Here is a 15,255-nt window from a genome sequence, read left to right on the forward strand (position 1 = left end):
GGTGGGCAGGCCCTGGCCCAGAGCGGTGGGGCAGTGCTGGCAGAGATCCATTTTTTTCCAGAAGAGCTCATTGTTAAGAACAGAATAACTTCTACAGAAACAAATGCTCTCACACTAACAGGAGAGCATCCTCAGAAGTTTAGACTCCACTCATTGCTTTATCCCCACCAGCTTAGCTAAAATCCATCCAAAGATCTTTTGACCAAAAAGTACTAGGGAGGAGGGCCAGGAGTTTGGCCTAGTGGTAGAGTGCTTGCCTAGCATCCACAACGACTCGGGTTCAATTCCCTGGTATCACATACACAGAAAATGCCAGAAATGATACCGTAGCTCAAGTGGTAGAGCTCTAGGCTTGGGAAAGCCCAAGGACAGTGCTCAGGCCCTGAGTTCAAGGCCCTGGACTGGCAAAAAGCAGAAACAAAAACAAAACAAAAAGACCTGGGGAGGAAATATAACAGAAGACCATAGACAGATAGATACAGATACACACACACACACACACACACACACACAGAGCGAGAGAGAGCGAGAGAGAGCAAGAGAGCGAGAGAGCGCGCGTAACCCCAACCCTGCCAGGTCTTTTTAGAAGGTACCTTTCCTGAAGGAACTTTCTCTAAAAATAACAAAAACAGGTAACACCCACACTCTGCGACTGAGACCTATCACACCTTTACTGTACGATTTCCAGTTTCTCTGGGAAATGTCTTTTTGATCTGCCTAATTAGACTAGAAAACCCAGAATCACAGCAGCCACGTGGGAGGAGGCTAGAAAGTTCTGTTTTAGTTTGGCTCTGGTTCATACCCCTCCGTTTCTGTTGGCCTTGGCCTTGGAACCAGTACTGTGAAATCTGGTCACACAGTCTTCTGAGCAGTGCTGTGAAATCTGGTCACACAGTCTTCTGAGCAGTACCGTGAAATCTGGTCACACAGTCTTCCTGAGCAGTACTGTGAAATCTGGTCACACAGTCTTCTTGAGCAGTACTGTGAAATCTGGTCACACAGTCTCCTGAGAAGTACTGTGAAATTTGGTCAGTCTTCCTGAGCAGTACTGTGAAATCTGGTCACACAGTCTCCTGAGCAGTACTGTGAAATCTGGTCACAGTCTTCCTGAGCAGTACTGTGAAATCTGGTCACACAGTCTCCAGAGCAGTACTGTGAAATTTGGTCAGTCTTCCTGAGCAGTACTGTGAAATCTGGTCACACAGTCTTCCCGAGCAGTACTGTGAAATCTGGTCACACAGTCTTCCTGAGCAGTACTGTGAAATCTGGTCACACAGTCTTCTTGAGCAGTACTGTGAAATCTGGTCACACAGTCTTCCTGAGCAGTACTGTGAAATCTGGTCACACAGTCTTCTTGAGCAGTACTGTGAAATCTGGTCACACAGTCTCCAGAGCAGTACTGTGAAATTTGGTCAGTCTTCCTGAGCAGTACTGTGAAATCTGGTCACACAGTCTTCTTGAGCAGTACTGTGAAATCTGGTCACACAGTCTTCTTGAGCAGTACTGTGAAATCTGGTCACACAGTCTTCCTGAGCAGTACTGTGAAATCTGGTCACACAGTCTTCCTGAGCAGTACTGTGAAATCTGGTCACACAGTCTTTCTGAGCAGTCTCATGGGGCCAGTGGGTGGTGCACTGGGTGAGAATTAGGAGCAGTAGGGGTTCCTTGCCTGAAGTGGGGGAAGCCCTGCTATCCTCCTGCAATGACAGCAGGCAGGCTGGGGGAGGCGCACACACACTCACGGAAATACCCTCCCCCATACTCCCCCCCCAGCACTCACAATAAACTTGCAGTACTAAATTCCAGCATTGTGCATAACAGAACCAGAATAATAAAAACTATAAACTCCTTACTTCCCAGCTACGGTGAGTTGGTGACAAGCACACAGGGCAGCCATGAAAGACAGAAGGCTGCAATGATGGTAATTACATCAAGCGAGCTAGGGAATGTTTTCTCTTATTTTTTGGCACTATATGTCACTTAGACAAATCCTGCCATCTCTGCAAGAAAACCAAGTTATGTGTACTTTGGACAAACAAGTCTTGAGGAAACGATCATTCACCTCTCCTGTCACTCACGAGTCTTTGCTCTGCTCAGGGGAAAGTGTGATGGGGTAGAAGCCCCAGAAGAGAACAGCCATACCCCTCGCCAGGCACTGGCATGTGAACATCTCCTCCATCTCGCCCATCTTCCATGGAGCGGGGCTGTGGTGATGTGGACTGGCTCCAACTCTGCTCAGGAAGCGCAGGCCAGCCTGCAGGGCCATCTTGGAATCTCTACACTCCAGTGTCACACGTTGCCATAAGTGCATTAGTCATGCATGCCTCCACCCATTATGTCACAGAGATGCCACTTGTTAGCTCATTCTAGACAATACTGACCGCTGAGAACAGTCCTGGTTTGTCCTGGTGTCATCCCCTTCCTCAGTTTCCTCCCAGGCTGAGAAATTCTAGGTTTTTTTTTCCTCTTAAGGACAGCCTGTTGGTAAGCATCAGCTTCCATGAACATCTTTCCCGAATGTTGCTTTGCCAGTGGTATCTGCTCTGACATACTCAGATAAGCACCGAGACCTGGCCCTCCAGCTTTCCCCTGCGTCCTGGGGATGCATTCGTGCCAGGGACCAAAGATGCACCGATGATGTGCTCCAAGAATTCGCTTTAATACCAGGTCCAGTCCACTGTGTGTCAGATTCCCTACTGCTCAGCCTTTTGAAATAATGCTTTCGGTGTCGACAATCATACTGGAAAACGTGGGACAGTTAGGATGGAAGCGGTGTGCTCTGTGATGAGGGACAGCGTCTCCCCATCATCCCTCACCTGGAGGGAGAAGCCCCAGGTCTCCCTGCAGTCTGAAGGGCACTCAGGCAGCAGGGTGACTGCACTAGATCACCAGGACAGTTCTGCAGCAGCCTTCCTGCGTGGATTTCTAAAGTGAACTCTGGACACCACGCAAGAGCTAAAGAAAACCCCAGTTTCTGGAGGAAAGCTGAGATTTTTTTTTTTTATCTAAACAGTAAACTGAATCCAAGCAAGACCCATCCTGGAAAGAGAAAACCAAACCCCTACTTCTGGGTAATCAAGAATTCAATCCAAAACGTGTGTTTACCTCCATCCCAATTTTTGGTCCTACCATTTTTTTAGTGAAATTATCCCAGTACGTGTTGGTCTATAATCTTTGCTGCAAAATGAGAATGTTCAAAACACTGCATTAAAATTTTGAGTGGCAAGTTATGCCTGTCAGCTCTGCCAATGGTTTCACACTCGCAGGAATGTGTTGTGACCTTTCACTCTGAGTGTAAAATGAGCTCCCCAGCTAATTCGATTTACTTAGTATTTCCTTCTTGCTTTCAAGACCCAGTGAATACAGGAAGCAGATGTCTGCCTCACTAATCAGAGCCTAGGGTTTAATAATTCAACGTTGGGTCTCCTAAGAAAAGGTCTCTGCGGAAAACACTTAAGTGTAGAATATGGCCCACTTTCTCTAATGAGCAATTCAGGAAGGATTCTGCCTTATCCCAAGAGGTAAGGAGGTGCTTTACAGCACTGTGAACCAGTCCAGACCACCGGCCTCCTCCCAACTTCCTGCCAGGAGGAAGGATACAATCTATTTCCCCCAGACAAGCAAAAATAAATACCAGTCTACTCACTGGAAATTCACTTGACACATCGCGTTACTAAACATTTACTGGCCCAAGTGGCTGGCCTGCAAGTGAGCAGAAAATACAGTTTGGTATTATTCAGCTTCAATTTTTCACTGGAAAGACGAGGGGACCACAGAATTCAAATACGTCAAACATCCTTTGCGGCTCCTCCTCCAGAGTCCTTCTGCCAGGCCTCTACGGCCAACTGGCAAATACAGTCTAGTCACACAAGGCAAGGAAACATTAATGTCAAACTTGGTACCCAGACAAAACATATCGGCATCTCTTATTTCTGTTGGTCATGGAGCTTGAACTCTGGGCGTGGACGCTGTCTCCGAGCTCTTTAGCTCAAGGCCAGAGCTTGAGCAACAGGGCCACTTCTGGTTTTCTGGTAGTTAATTGAACTTTCATGCCCAAGCTGGCTTTGAACTGCAATCCTCAGATCTCAGCTCCCTGCTTAGCTAGGATCACAGGCATGAGTCACCAGTGCCTGGCTCATTTCATATGTATTTACATATACATATTTCATTTATATTCATTTAATAAGTAGGAAATGATTTTTATAGTCTGATAATCATTTCTGCAGATTAAGGAACTATCCATGATACAGTGTGCATTCCTGAAAATCTGTTGTATTGGACTTCTGCTTCTTTTTTTTCTGGGCCTTAAACTTTTTTCTGGGCTTGGGTGCTCCCTGAGTGATTTTGCTCAACCTAGCACTCCAGGACTTTCCTGCCTGGGCTGTATTCAAACCACCTGAGCAGCTGCAATTACAGCCATGAGCCAATGGTGCCTGGCTGGTTTCCCTCATTTTTATATGTAACTATTGGTGACCTGTTCCAGATTTTTCCCGAAAGTCCTTGGCCAATCTTGGTTGAAACCAACTGCTCTCCTTCCATGTCAGATTTTTAAAAGTGATTCCCATAGACAACAAACACCAGTGCTCAGATGGAAATCCCAGCCTTGCAAACCGTCCTTCAATGATCTGGGATAGATACTATGGGTGAGACAAAACCAAGGAGGCCCTCAACACTCTAAAAATTACTGTTCAGTTCCAAGCAGCAACAGCTTCCAGCTTTTTTTTGGGGGGGGGGGCAGTCCTCAGGCTTGACCTCAGGGCCTGGGCACTGTCTCAGTTCTTTCTCTCAAGGCTATCACTCTTACCAATCTGAGCCACAACACTATTTCCAGTTTTCTGGTGGTTAACTGGAAATAAGAATCTCACAGACATTCTTGCCTGGCCTGGCTTTGAACAGCAATCCTCAGATCTCAGCCTCCTGAGCAACTACAATTACAGGAATGAGCCACCAGTTCCCAGCTTTAAGACAACTTTTTAATGGAAAATGAAGGTACGAGCTGCCAGAGCACCGCTCACACCTGTGATCCTAGCTACTCAGGCTAAGATCTGGAGAACTGTAGTTGAAAGCCAGCTGAGGAAGAAAAGTCAGGGATACCAGCTCCAAAATGACCAGCAAAAAGAGGAGCTAGAAGTAGAATTCTGGCTGAGCAAGCAGGTTTAGGTAGCCCCAGAGATCAAGACCATCATCACCATCACCATTAAAAATAAAACAAAACAAACACAAAAACAAAAAAAGGCAAAACTGCAGTCTCTGATTCTATTGGTTAGGAACCCACTCTGCCAGTCCAGGACTTTTGAGATGGACTTGTGACACCCAAGTTCCCTTGGCTCAATTTGGTACAGTACACAGCTTCAACACTCAACACTGAAGAAACCAGGGAGAGGTCCTCCCCCAGGAAGAAACCACATACACACACACACATGCACACGTATCAGCCGCCCCACTCCCTGACTCACTACCCTGGCTAACTTGGTGTAGAAAAGTTACACACTGAAATTTACATTATCTTTTTAATTCACGAAGTCTCTGGTAGACTGCAGGAAAAAGGAAAGCTCCGGCCCTGTCTTCCTCACTGTTGCAGGAGGGCACAGCAAAGCCTTAACACTTGGCCAGTGCCATGGGCCAAGCATGATTATAGTGACCAGGCACTGGTGAAACTGCCAGTCTGAGAGGAACCCTTGTTAAAACCTCTTTCAGAGCACCAGCCTGTTCTTCTGGACCAAGTCTATGCCATGCACAGCAGAACAGACAGGTATTAGTCAAAACGCAAGCTCAGAGCCTCCTGGAGACAACACAGGGATATTCCCATCACATGATTTCTTGCAGCTTCAAGAGTATCCACATACACCAAATATATCCTCTTACCCCAAACACGCGATTCTGAGAACTATACTGAAAAACGTCACAGTATTTTTCTTTTTCCACCTCTCAGGCCTCAAGCTCTATGCCACTTAAGGCATACCCTAACCCTTTTTGTACCTGTTTCGACCATGCTCTTCTTATTTCTACCTCCTGAGTATCTTTACACAGCTTGTTTTTGTTTAGTTCTCCAGTGTGTGCTGGTTCTGGGCATGCCTCTGAGCTTTTATGATCTAAACTAGTGCTCTGTTGCTTGAGCAACAGCTCTTCCAGCTTTTTTGGTACTTAACTGGAGGTAAGAATCTCACACTTTCCTTCCCAGGCTGGCTTTGAACCATGATCCTCAGATCTCAGTCTCCTGGGTAGCTAAGATTTCAGGTGTGAAGCATCAGTGCCTGACATATTCAGCTTGTTAATTGTGTCTGAGCTGACCTTGGGCCACAATCCTGTACCACCTCCGGAGTAGCCAGGATCCCAAGCATGCACCGCTACACTCCACCTGAGCAACAGCTTATTTTTAAGATGCCAGTACAACATGGTAGTCTTTTGTTAAACATTTGTTTAGAGAAACAGACTCCGATAGACAACAGATTCATGTGGGCCTGAAAAGCTGGCCTATTCTTTCACAAATGTTGCCTTCAAAAAACTTGAATTGCTCTGAGGATTTTCTCTTATACTTGTTTTCACTGTTGCCAAGGGAAACATGGATATCTACAGCAACTCCTGTCCCAGCCAGCTTCGACACAAAGAGACATGAGGTCTGGGTCCTGCTCTCCTGAAGCAGGCTGTAGCCCACTCTCACCCTCAGAAGCAACAGCTGTAAGGGAGGTTATGGTGACACCAGGACCTAGCAGAGCCCAGTGTGGAGCAGACGGCCTTGATAACTACTGCCACACAACGAACAGGCCGCCTGTACAATACGATGCTAATACATTGTATAGGCAGACCTTATATAGCCAAAGTCCCAAGTTCTAGAGCTACCACTGTAAGGACAAAAGTGGGAAAAACAGGGCAGGCAACCAGTAGGCCTTTCACAGTAAGACACACAACAGGCTACAGGCTCAGCAGAATAAAAGTGCAACTGAGAGAGAAGAAGACTGTGTGATGATATGTCTACCATGTCTACTGAAGTCCAAGGGGACCGACAGGTATCATTCTGAAGAGCTAGGAAGAATACGTAATGAAATTACTTGAAAAGAGTTGTGACAAGAATCTGACTGTGAATCCACGTGCTCAACGTGTGCCCAGGAGGCGAGGCTCAGAGGCCCACAGGGGCTCAGGATCCCTCTCAAGCAGGCTCTCCAGACGTGAAACGCCGAGGCTTGGCTGTCAAGGTCCCGAGCACCAGAGGCTGAATGAGAAAACACCTTCAAATCCTCACTGAGGGGTCCAGGTGCCCCTCCAACACTGTAGGCACCAACCACACGCTACATTAACAGCAACGACTGGTGGGAGAGCGGATTTGGCTTTTCTGGATGTAGTTCTCATCTACAGGTCAACTTGTCCACAGTCCACACAGAAGGTCCGGCGACGGTGTCATGAGTGGCCACAGACATGCTGCTGCTGCTGCTGCAGTTTCTTCAGATTCTGTGATGTTTTCAGGGAGACTTGCAGTGCTGCTGTACTGTAAAGTCCCAGTGAATGACATACCAAGAGGGCCTTTATTCTGAGGAAGCCCATTTCCAATAATATGAGTCAATATTCCCGTTCTGTGGCCGAGCAGGGATTGAAGACGCTCTTCTCTAAACTGATAGACGTATCAAGAAAGTTCAGAAATAAGGCACATCCAGAAAACCTAAAAGACTAAAGATGCAATTAGCTAGGAATCTCGGCAATTTCCCTGAAAACGGACTGCAAATTAAAAGGCCACAAACAATTTCGATCACTATTACAATTTAAGTATACATTTCTACTCACTATCATAATTCAGGTATACATGTTATGCCATGAATTTGATATCTGAAGACATAGAACACAAAGAAAAACAGCTTCATAATAAAGGTTTTAGGGGGGAAAAAGTGCACTCATTGAAGAATATTAACCTTCAAGTTATTCTGAACTACAGCTTCTGTGAATGCAGAACCCACCCACCCGCACCCACGTCTCGTAGTTTCTCTCTGCCGCAGACCACCTCTGCAGTGTTGGCCCCTTTCACGGGAAGCATGCGGTGGTGACCACAGGTGTCTTTGGAAAGGCGGAGGAGCTGCTCCTCCAAGTTTTCAGGTCGTGGAGGTCTAGAACTTCCTGCACACAGGCCCCTCCCTTTAGCTTACTTTCTCTGAGCCTACCTCAAGCAAAGCCAGTCCTCCGTGGGTGAACGAGTCCCTTTCTGATGTGTCAGCGAGGTGCCAGGTGGTGAAACAGTGACCCAGGAAGGCACAGCCTTCCCATGAGCCACACACCAGAAGGCTCACCATTACAACAAGCTGGTGATCAAAACTCTATTCCTATCCTCAATTCTCTACCATGCTCAGCAATCTAGGAATATTTACTTGGAGTTACGGTTACTGGTTAAGCCATATGCCCATTCATAGTGGGATACACTAGAATGAAATCCAACTTACTGTTAGTAAGGGCATCGGTGTTTCTACCTTTTCTCTGTTCGTGTGACTCCCCGGGACAGCATGGCGGCTGCTGCCCAAGGCACTCCCCCCACCCCCCTCGCTCATGCTCATCTGCATCTCCATCTCTAGCTCCTACCCACTCTACAAGCGTAACTGTTTATGTTTCTGGTCTCTTTGGCATGTAGTCAGTCTTCAGAATCTAAGAAGGTCTTTAAAATGTTCATTCTGGTGGGGACCAAAAGTTCCTGAGCCTGGTGAATTCCTTCTGGGTGTGTCACAGGCCACAGCCCAGTCAGTACTATGGCTGGAGATGGTGAGGAGGTAACACCTCCACCACACAAGCATCACAGAAGGAGCTTTTAAAAAGCCTGTCACAACTGAAAAATAGCTAAGTAGGCAACGGACACTGAGATGAAACTGCAAGTTGGTTTTAAACACCTAATGCTTTTCATGTGCTATCTTTTAAATTACATGAGTTAAAATTCCCTCCTAATGTTTTCATTTAACACGTAAGACTATCTCATGTAACAAACTAAAGTGGGGGGAGGACACTATCCCTTGTAACAAACGTTAAGGGGAGGGGTGTCACGGGGTGTAACGGGGAGACTCTTCACCTTCCAGTACGAACCTCAGGACTTGCTGAAGGATGCTCTAATCTCAGAATGCCAGCTCCACCAATAAAAATGCCTGCCATCAACTCACACCTTCTCCCGAGCGTTCAGCATTCACCCAAAAGAAAGAGAGGTGAGCGAGCGGCTCCTCCCCAGCTCACCAGCACTTCTGTCCTACCCAATGAAGTCCAGCGTGTTTTCCACAGGTGTATCTGGCTATAACTGGGGTAGTGTATTCTAATACAGACCATTTTGAGATCATTTGCAGACTGAAATTTTATCATTACTGCACTGAAGATTGTTACTGGACTTATTTTTCACTTTTTTATTCTGATCAATAATAACTATCTCTGATCCATATAATCTATACTACAAGGTGGATGGAAAAGAAAGTGAGCTGGGAAACAATTACACAAAACATAGGTCTGAAGAACTCAGACCTTCAAAGGGTAACTGTCTCCCCAGACTGCATAGACAGGGAGTAACACCATACATGCCTGCCAGCTTAGAAACACAAAGTTTTTTTACATGCCTTTATTAAATCTACTAATTCACCTAGCAAGTTATTGTCTGTATGTGAGAAAACATAATTTTCCAAGGTTCCTAAATTTCCAATATATTCAACTTAGGGGTCCAAGATTCTGAGCATGCCATCACCAAAAAAAATTTGCAAACCTAAAAAACAAAAAAGGGGGAAAAAATTAAACAATGTCAAAGGAAAAGACTTCTTAGAAAAGAAAAAGTATTTAACTTTTACTACTTTAACACATTTTAACATTAATTTTATCTTATGTTTATTTCCTTTTATTAGTTTTACTCTAAAATAAGGCAGTTCACATATGTTAAAATTTCCTTGTATAGCACCTACTTAAGTATCTAATATTTACTGATTCAAAACATTTTTACACTTAAAATCCGAAGCTTTAAAACAACATTAGTTTTATTTTCTCTTAAATCATCATGATGGCATTCTATGCCTAAGTAAAATCAAATTTTGTGTACAAACTTATACCTTTATACAATTTTAGTCCATTAACAATCCATTTAGTCTTTTCAGTTCCTTAACTTATAACCCATAAGAAGGATTTTGTTCAAAGTTCTCTACCCTCAAAATTACCGCATTTTATGAGAAAAAATAATTTTTGTTTGAAGAAATTAGAATTGCTAGGGCCAAGAGCGTAGCCTATCATGCACGAAGCCCTAGGTTCGATTCCTTGGTACCATATACACAGGAAAAGCTGAAGTGGTGCTGTGGCTCAAGTGGTAGAGCGCTAGCCTTGAGCAAAATGTGTCCAAGGACGGTGCTCAGACCCTGAGGACTCTAGGACTGGAAAAAAATTAGAATTTCTAAAAATATGGATATTAGTAATTGCTCCTTAGGCTTGACTTGAAGTCCTGGACTCTATAATACTTCTGCGTCAGCCTCTCAAGTCTAGGACTACAAGCACGCACCACCCCGCCTGGCCACATGAAGACATTAATGATACACAAGCAACCTTCATTGTGGGCTTAGAGACGACAACATTTAAGACTAGCTTATTAACTTGTCTATAAAAAACCAAGAGTTCAGAGGTCACATTTCCAGGAAGAGTATAAAAGTCTCCATGAGGAGACTTGGTAAATAAAACAAAACACAACCTGACTCATGGTTCTCCTTAGAGCAAGGCTAGCCTGGCCTATGGGTCAGCCTGCAGGGCCCAGTGTGAGGGGGCAGTTTCCTCAGTGCATGTGAACAATCCTGCCTATCACTACAGAATGTCACATATGTGAAGAGGCAAAAACGATCTTTTCTAAATTTTATGTCACTTTCAGCAATTAGATTAAGTAAGCAAACTCTGCAGAGAAGTGGGCTTCTAAAAGAAAACTTGGAAACAAACGTGACTTCTGTTGAGGGGCCATGAGTTTGATATAGTGGTAGAGTGCTTGCCTAGCATGCAGGAAGACCCAGGTTTGATTCCTTGGTACAACATATATAGAAAAAAGCCGGAAATGGTGCTGAGGCTCAAGTGGTAGAGCTCTAGCCTTAAGAAAGTCCAAGGTCAGTGCTCAGGCTCTGAGCTCAAGCCCAGAACTGGAAAGAAAAAAAAAATAAAAAAAAAAAAAACAAAAAATATTCTGTTGAACAGATTTAGAATTTGCTTTCTCTATTGCCTACCAACTTAGATGAAATTCAATTTTCTCGGCATCTCATCAATTAAACAAATGCATAAATGCAGAGTAAAAAGAAGTAAATTTGTGAGGCTGGTTTTGCTATTCGTGCTATTTCATGCCATAGAAGAATTGAAATCACATAAGAAACCACCTATCTGAACTAACAGCTTACCGTAAAATCCACAACACGACCAAAGAGCCTATAAACTTAATAATGAAGAGTATATTCTGTAAAAAGTTGTATTCCAATGAAAGTTCTATTACCTTCAACTACAAAATATATTTTGTACACATGATAACTAAGGCAAACCTCCAAAATTCTTTACCATAGGAAAAGAATGTGACAAGAATCATTACTTTCTAGTCTGAAAAACTTATTAAGCCTATATCTCTCTTTTACTTAATAATTAAGCCCTAGTACTTAAAAAGAGATCTGAAAAATCCTATGCTCAGATTTTTCACATGGTAAATATTCTGTTGTTAAGTAGTTTACAGAGCTTTCTTTTTTTTTTTAAAGTCCATGTTAAACACATCCAAAAGGTCTGGTTATTGATTAGCACATGGTTTATTAGGTTAACACCACTGTTAGATCTGCAGTTAGTTAAGACATGTCAATAAGTTAAGGCTTCTTGTTCTCAACGGCAGGGAAAGGAGGCCCTGGGGTAGGGAGCAGACATGGGACACATGAGGCCCTCTCTGACCCTCAGGTTTGCCATTACCATTGTGTGTGAAGTGGACTCAGGAGGCGTGGGCCGCATACTTCTAGCCAGAAATCGGATGACCTCACAAGCACCTCATTTCAGCTGAGGCCTCATGTCTTTCTTTCACTTAGAGCTAAAAATAAAAATACATGTGAATGAACAAATCATCATGGAATGAAATAGCTAACATGACACAATATATCAGAGAAAAATGAAAATGTACACATTTTTACACAGGGACAATCGTACTTTCAATGGAAAGGTGTCCTTCTGACATTAGCTGCTGGGTATATAATAAAGACAATCTAATTCCAAGTGAATGCTAGAAAACTACACTAATTTTCTGTGGTGACACATTCATTTTCTATGATTGTTTAATAATGAAGCTGAGGAAGTTAGAACAACATTTTAACTGATAAATGGAGTGTGAGTATGCACATGCACACATGTGTGCACATGTGTACCTGGGCAAGAAAGCAAATTGTAATGCCAAGCTCTCATCAAGGTCCAACCCAAAGAAATCTATGTGTAGTCAGAACACCTCCACCCACAGCAATGCTACACGTATGTGAAGACTACCAGACCCCTCCAATCAAAGTGAGGCTCTCTCTTAGTCAGTGAGTGCTGGGTGAATGCTACTAGTGCTGCAAGTCAGCATCAAATCAACTGTGGTCAACCTCGACAGCCAGGGAGCTGGAGCTCCACGGGGCCAGCTCCCATCCTACTTCACCCCTGCGGGCGATGCTGGGGGTGAGAAGCCCAGAGCAGTGGACATTAAATGGTACAGAATGAAACCAGGGCTACAGAAAAGCTGCCAATACCTGATATAATCATGCTGCTCGAATGGTCCTCTCTAGTGCTAAGATTTTTCTAACTTCTAAATTGTCCTGAAATACAAATCTTCATTTGGTGAATGCTGAGAGTTTCGATCCCAAACAAAGTATTTCAGAGCCTATCTTAAAAGCTTAGCCAAGGTACCTTTAAAACAAAACCACTTAATATAAGACTATTTCATTCAACTACAGCAGTACTTTAAAACTGAAAATTTTTACTGCCAAAGTTATACTGAAAGAACTGACCCTACCTATTCTATACTGAACAGAAACCCTTTATATTTTTTATACCATCCAAACACACCTACATTGAGTTGAATGAGACATAAATTACCAAGCAAAGTGTACAGCACGATTATGTTCACTATTCTAAATCTCCCTTCTGAGTCTACATATACTAAATAAAACTCTTCAGTTATGAGGAAGGAAACATGACAGACTATTAAAAAAAGACATTAAATTTAGGTCCTTGTTCAATTTAAGACATTATCGTAATCTTAAAAGTAGTGAACACATTTCCCAGTTAGCTTATTTTCTTATTTTTTTCATGGAGTCCATGCTGTCATCTAGACACATATAAGTTACCTGGTTTGACTGTGAACCCGGCAGGTCTCAGAACCCTCTGTAGAGTAAGACACTGCAGTGTGTGGAGGCCTGCCTAGCTAGCTTCTGGTCCCATCCCAGTAGTAAGTGGGAAGCTGGGGAAATTCACTTCTTGCCCATGTTCACATGGAGGTTTTGTGAATTCTGCGTGCTGGTGTTATCCAGGCAGCTTCCACACTCACCCTGCGCACAGAGCAGAGCCTGCCCTTTCCACTCTGCACCACACTCAGAGAAAACATACCTAATTAACAGATTCCTTAAAAGTCCCAAATTTCTCCTGACTCAACAGCAAGGGAACCTATGATTTAACTCCAAGTCTTTTCAACTTCTACTTGCTACTATTCTTTGGCAAAAACCAAAAGCAGGAGAGAGAGGCTCTACCAGTGGCTTCTTCTCAGACCTAGCTTCTGAAGTTCACTGCTTCCACGTGGACAGGGGCTTTTGATGACACCACATTTCAATGCTCTGAAGACAGATTTTTGCTCACTAACTTCATTCTTGGTCTTAAGTTACACTACACTGACGGAAAGCTCCATCTGTTGCTCTGGGAATGTTACAATGAACTCTTCCATTTCACAGGATCAGTGAGTTCTACAGAGTTAGACATAAATACCAACAACATGGATTAAACTTCTGTAAAAACAATCCCCACATATTTAAGAACATCTAGTGTCAAATGAATCCTCATGTCTTACTAAAACCTTTTCTGCCTCAGGGGAGGGGATGAACCAGCAGCTCTGACCCCACGGGCCCCTTGTGGGGCTCATCTAACCAACATCTCCCCCACCACAAATGAGCCATCAGTGCCCTGAACTTCTGTAGGAGTCCTGCAGTGTCACATCCAATCAGCCACTTAGCCTCTATGCACAAAACATTTACCACTCAGAAAATCGCAAATATAAGGACTCTGAGGAGCAAGGCAGTATGCTCAAAACATGATGTTAAGACAACGTTTAGCCATTTGGAGAACATTAGGCTCAATCTTCCTTCACTCCTTAAGCCAAAATACATAGCAGACATAATATACAAGGACAGTATAGATAAAATGTTCCAAAACACTTCAATACAGTAAAGACTTTAATTGACATGTAAAACCCAGCAACAAAGAGAGATACAACTGATTTCTTAAAAGGAACAAAAATTAAACACCCAACCCTATGAAAAACAAATAATAAACAGGAGAACATCTGTAGAAAATATGAGCATGCAGAGTTCTTAGAAATTGCTAAGGAAAAGATAAAACAACTCAATGAACATGGGCAACAGTTATACATAATTCACCAAGAAAAAGGGAGAAAAATATTTGATAAGACTATAAACAGGTATATTGTAGTAGTGCTATTAATATGCAAAAATGAAAACAGAATCAAAACAGGAGAAAGGAAATCTTGAAAACAATCCTAATGCAAGTTAAACTAACTCTCTCTCCCTCCCTCCCTCCCTCCCTCCCTCCCTCTCTCTCTAGCTCTAGCTCTGCCTCTCTCTCACACAACGGGTGGCCTCTCCTATAACTAGGGAAAATTACCAAAATATATTACTAAGCACATAAGATGTTAGCAGACATATGCCATTCATTCATTTTGAAATTAGCATACAAACATACATACTTGGTTTTTGTATGCAGAATCAGGCTAGTATTCTATCACTGAGCTACATCCCCAGTTTCTCCATCTATAGGCGCCAGTCCTGGGCTTGAGCTCAGGGCCTGAGCACTGTCCTTGGACTTTCTCAAGGCTAGTGCTCTACCACTTGAGCCACAGCACCACTTTCGGTCTTTTTTTTCCCTATGTATGTGGTACCGAGGAATCAAACCCAGGTCATTGTGCATGCTAGGCAAGCACTCTACCACTAGGCCAAACTCCCAGCCCCACTCTCCAAATATTTTTTAGAAGGAGGACAAATACAGGAGTAAGAAAAGGAGAACCACCACACA

At 43.7% G+C, this 15,255-nt stretch overlaps 1 protein-coding gene across 7 annotated transcripts in view; it reads right to left on the reverse strand.

Moving 5' to 3' along the window:
- The window catches only part of Xkr6 (XK related 6), a 142,999-nt gene that overhangs the window by 86,102 nt on the left and 41,642 nt on the right, over positions 1-15,255 (reverse strand). For 5 of the 7 annotated variants that reach the window (XR_016538950.1, XR_016538949.1, XR_016538947.1 and 2 more), the window contains exons 2-3: positions 11,905-12,019; positions 9,617-9,709 (exon numbers count right to left, since the gene is read on the reverse strand). The exons of 1 other annotated variant lie outside the window; for it this stretch is intronic. The gene's annotated coding sequence lies outside the window, so the exon portion shown is untranslated. Of the gene's footprint in view, positions 1-9,616; positions 9,710-11,904; positions 12,020-13,304; positions 13,729-15,255 lie in introns of those variants that run through there. One more of the 7 variants, XR_016538952.1, reaches the window with a different exon arrangement.

The sequence above is a fragment of the Megascapheus bottae genome, chromosome 20, assembly GCF_031878675.1.
Source record: "Megascapheus bottae isolate mThoBot1 chromosome 20, mThoBot2.hap1, whole genome shotgun sequence".
In the NCBI taxonomy this organism is placed as follows: domain Eukaryota; kingdom Metazoa; phylum Chordata; class Mammalia; order Rodentia; family Geomyidae; genus Megascapheus; species Megascapheus bottae.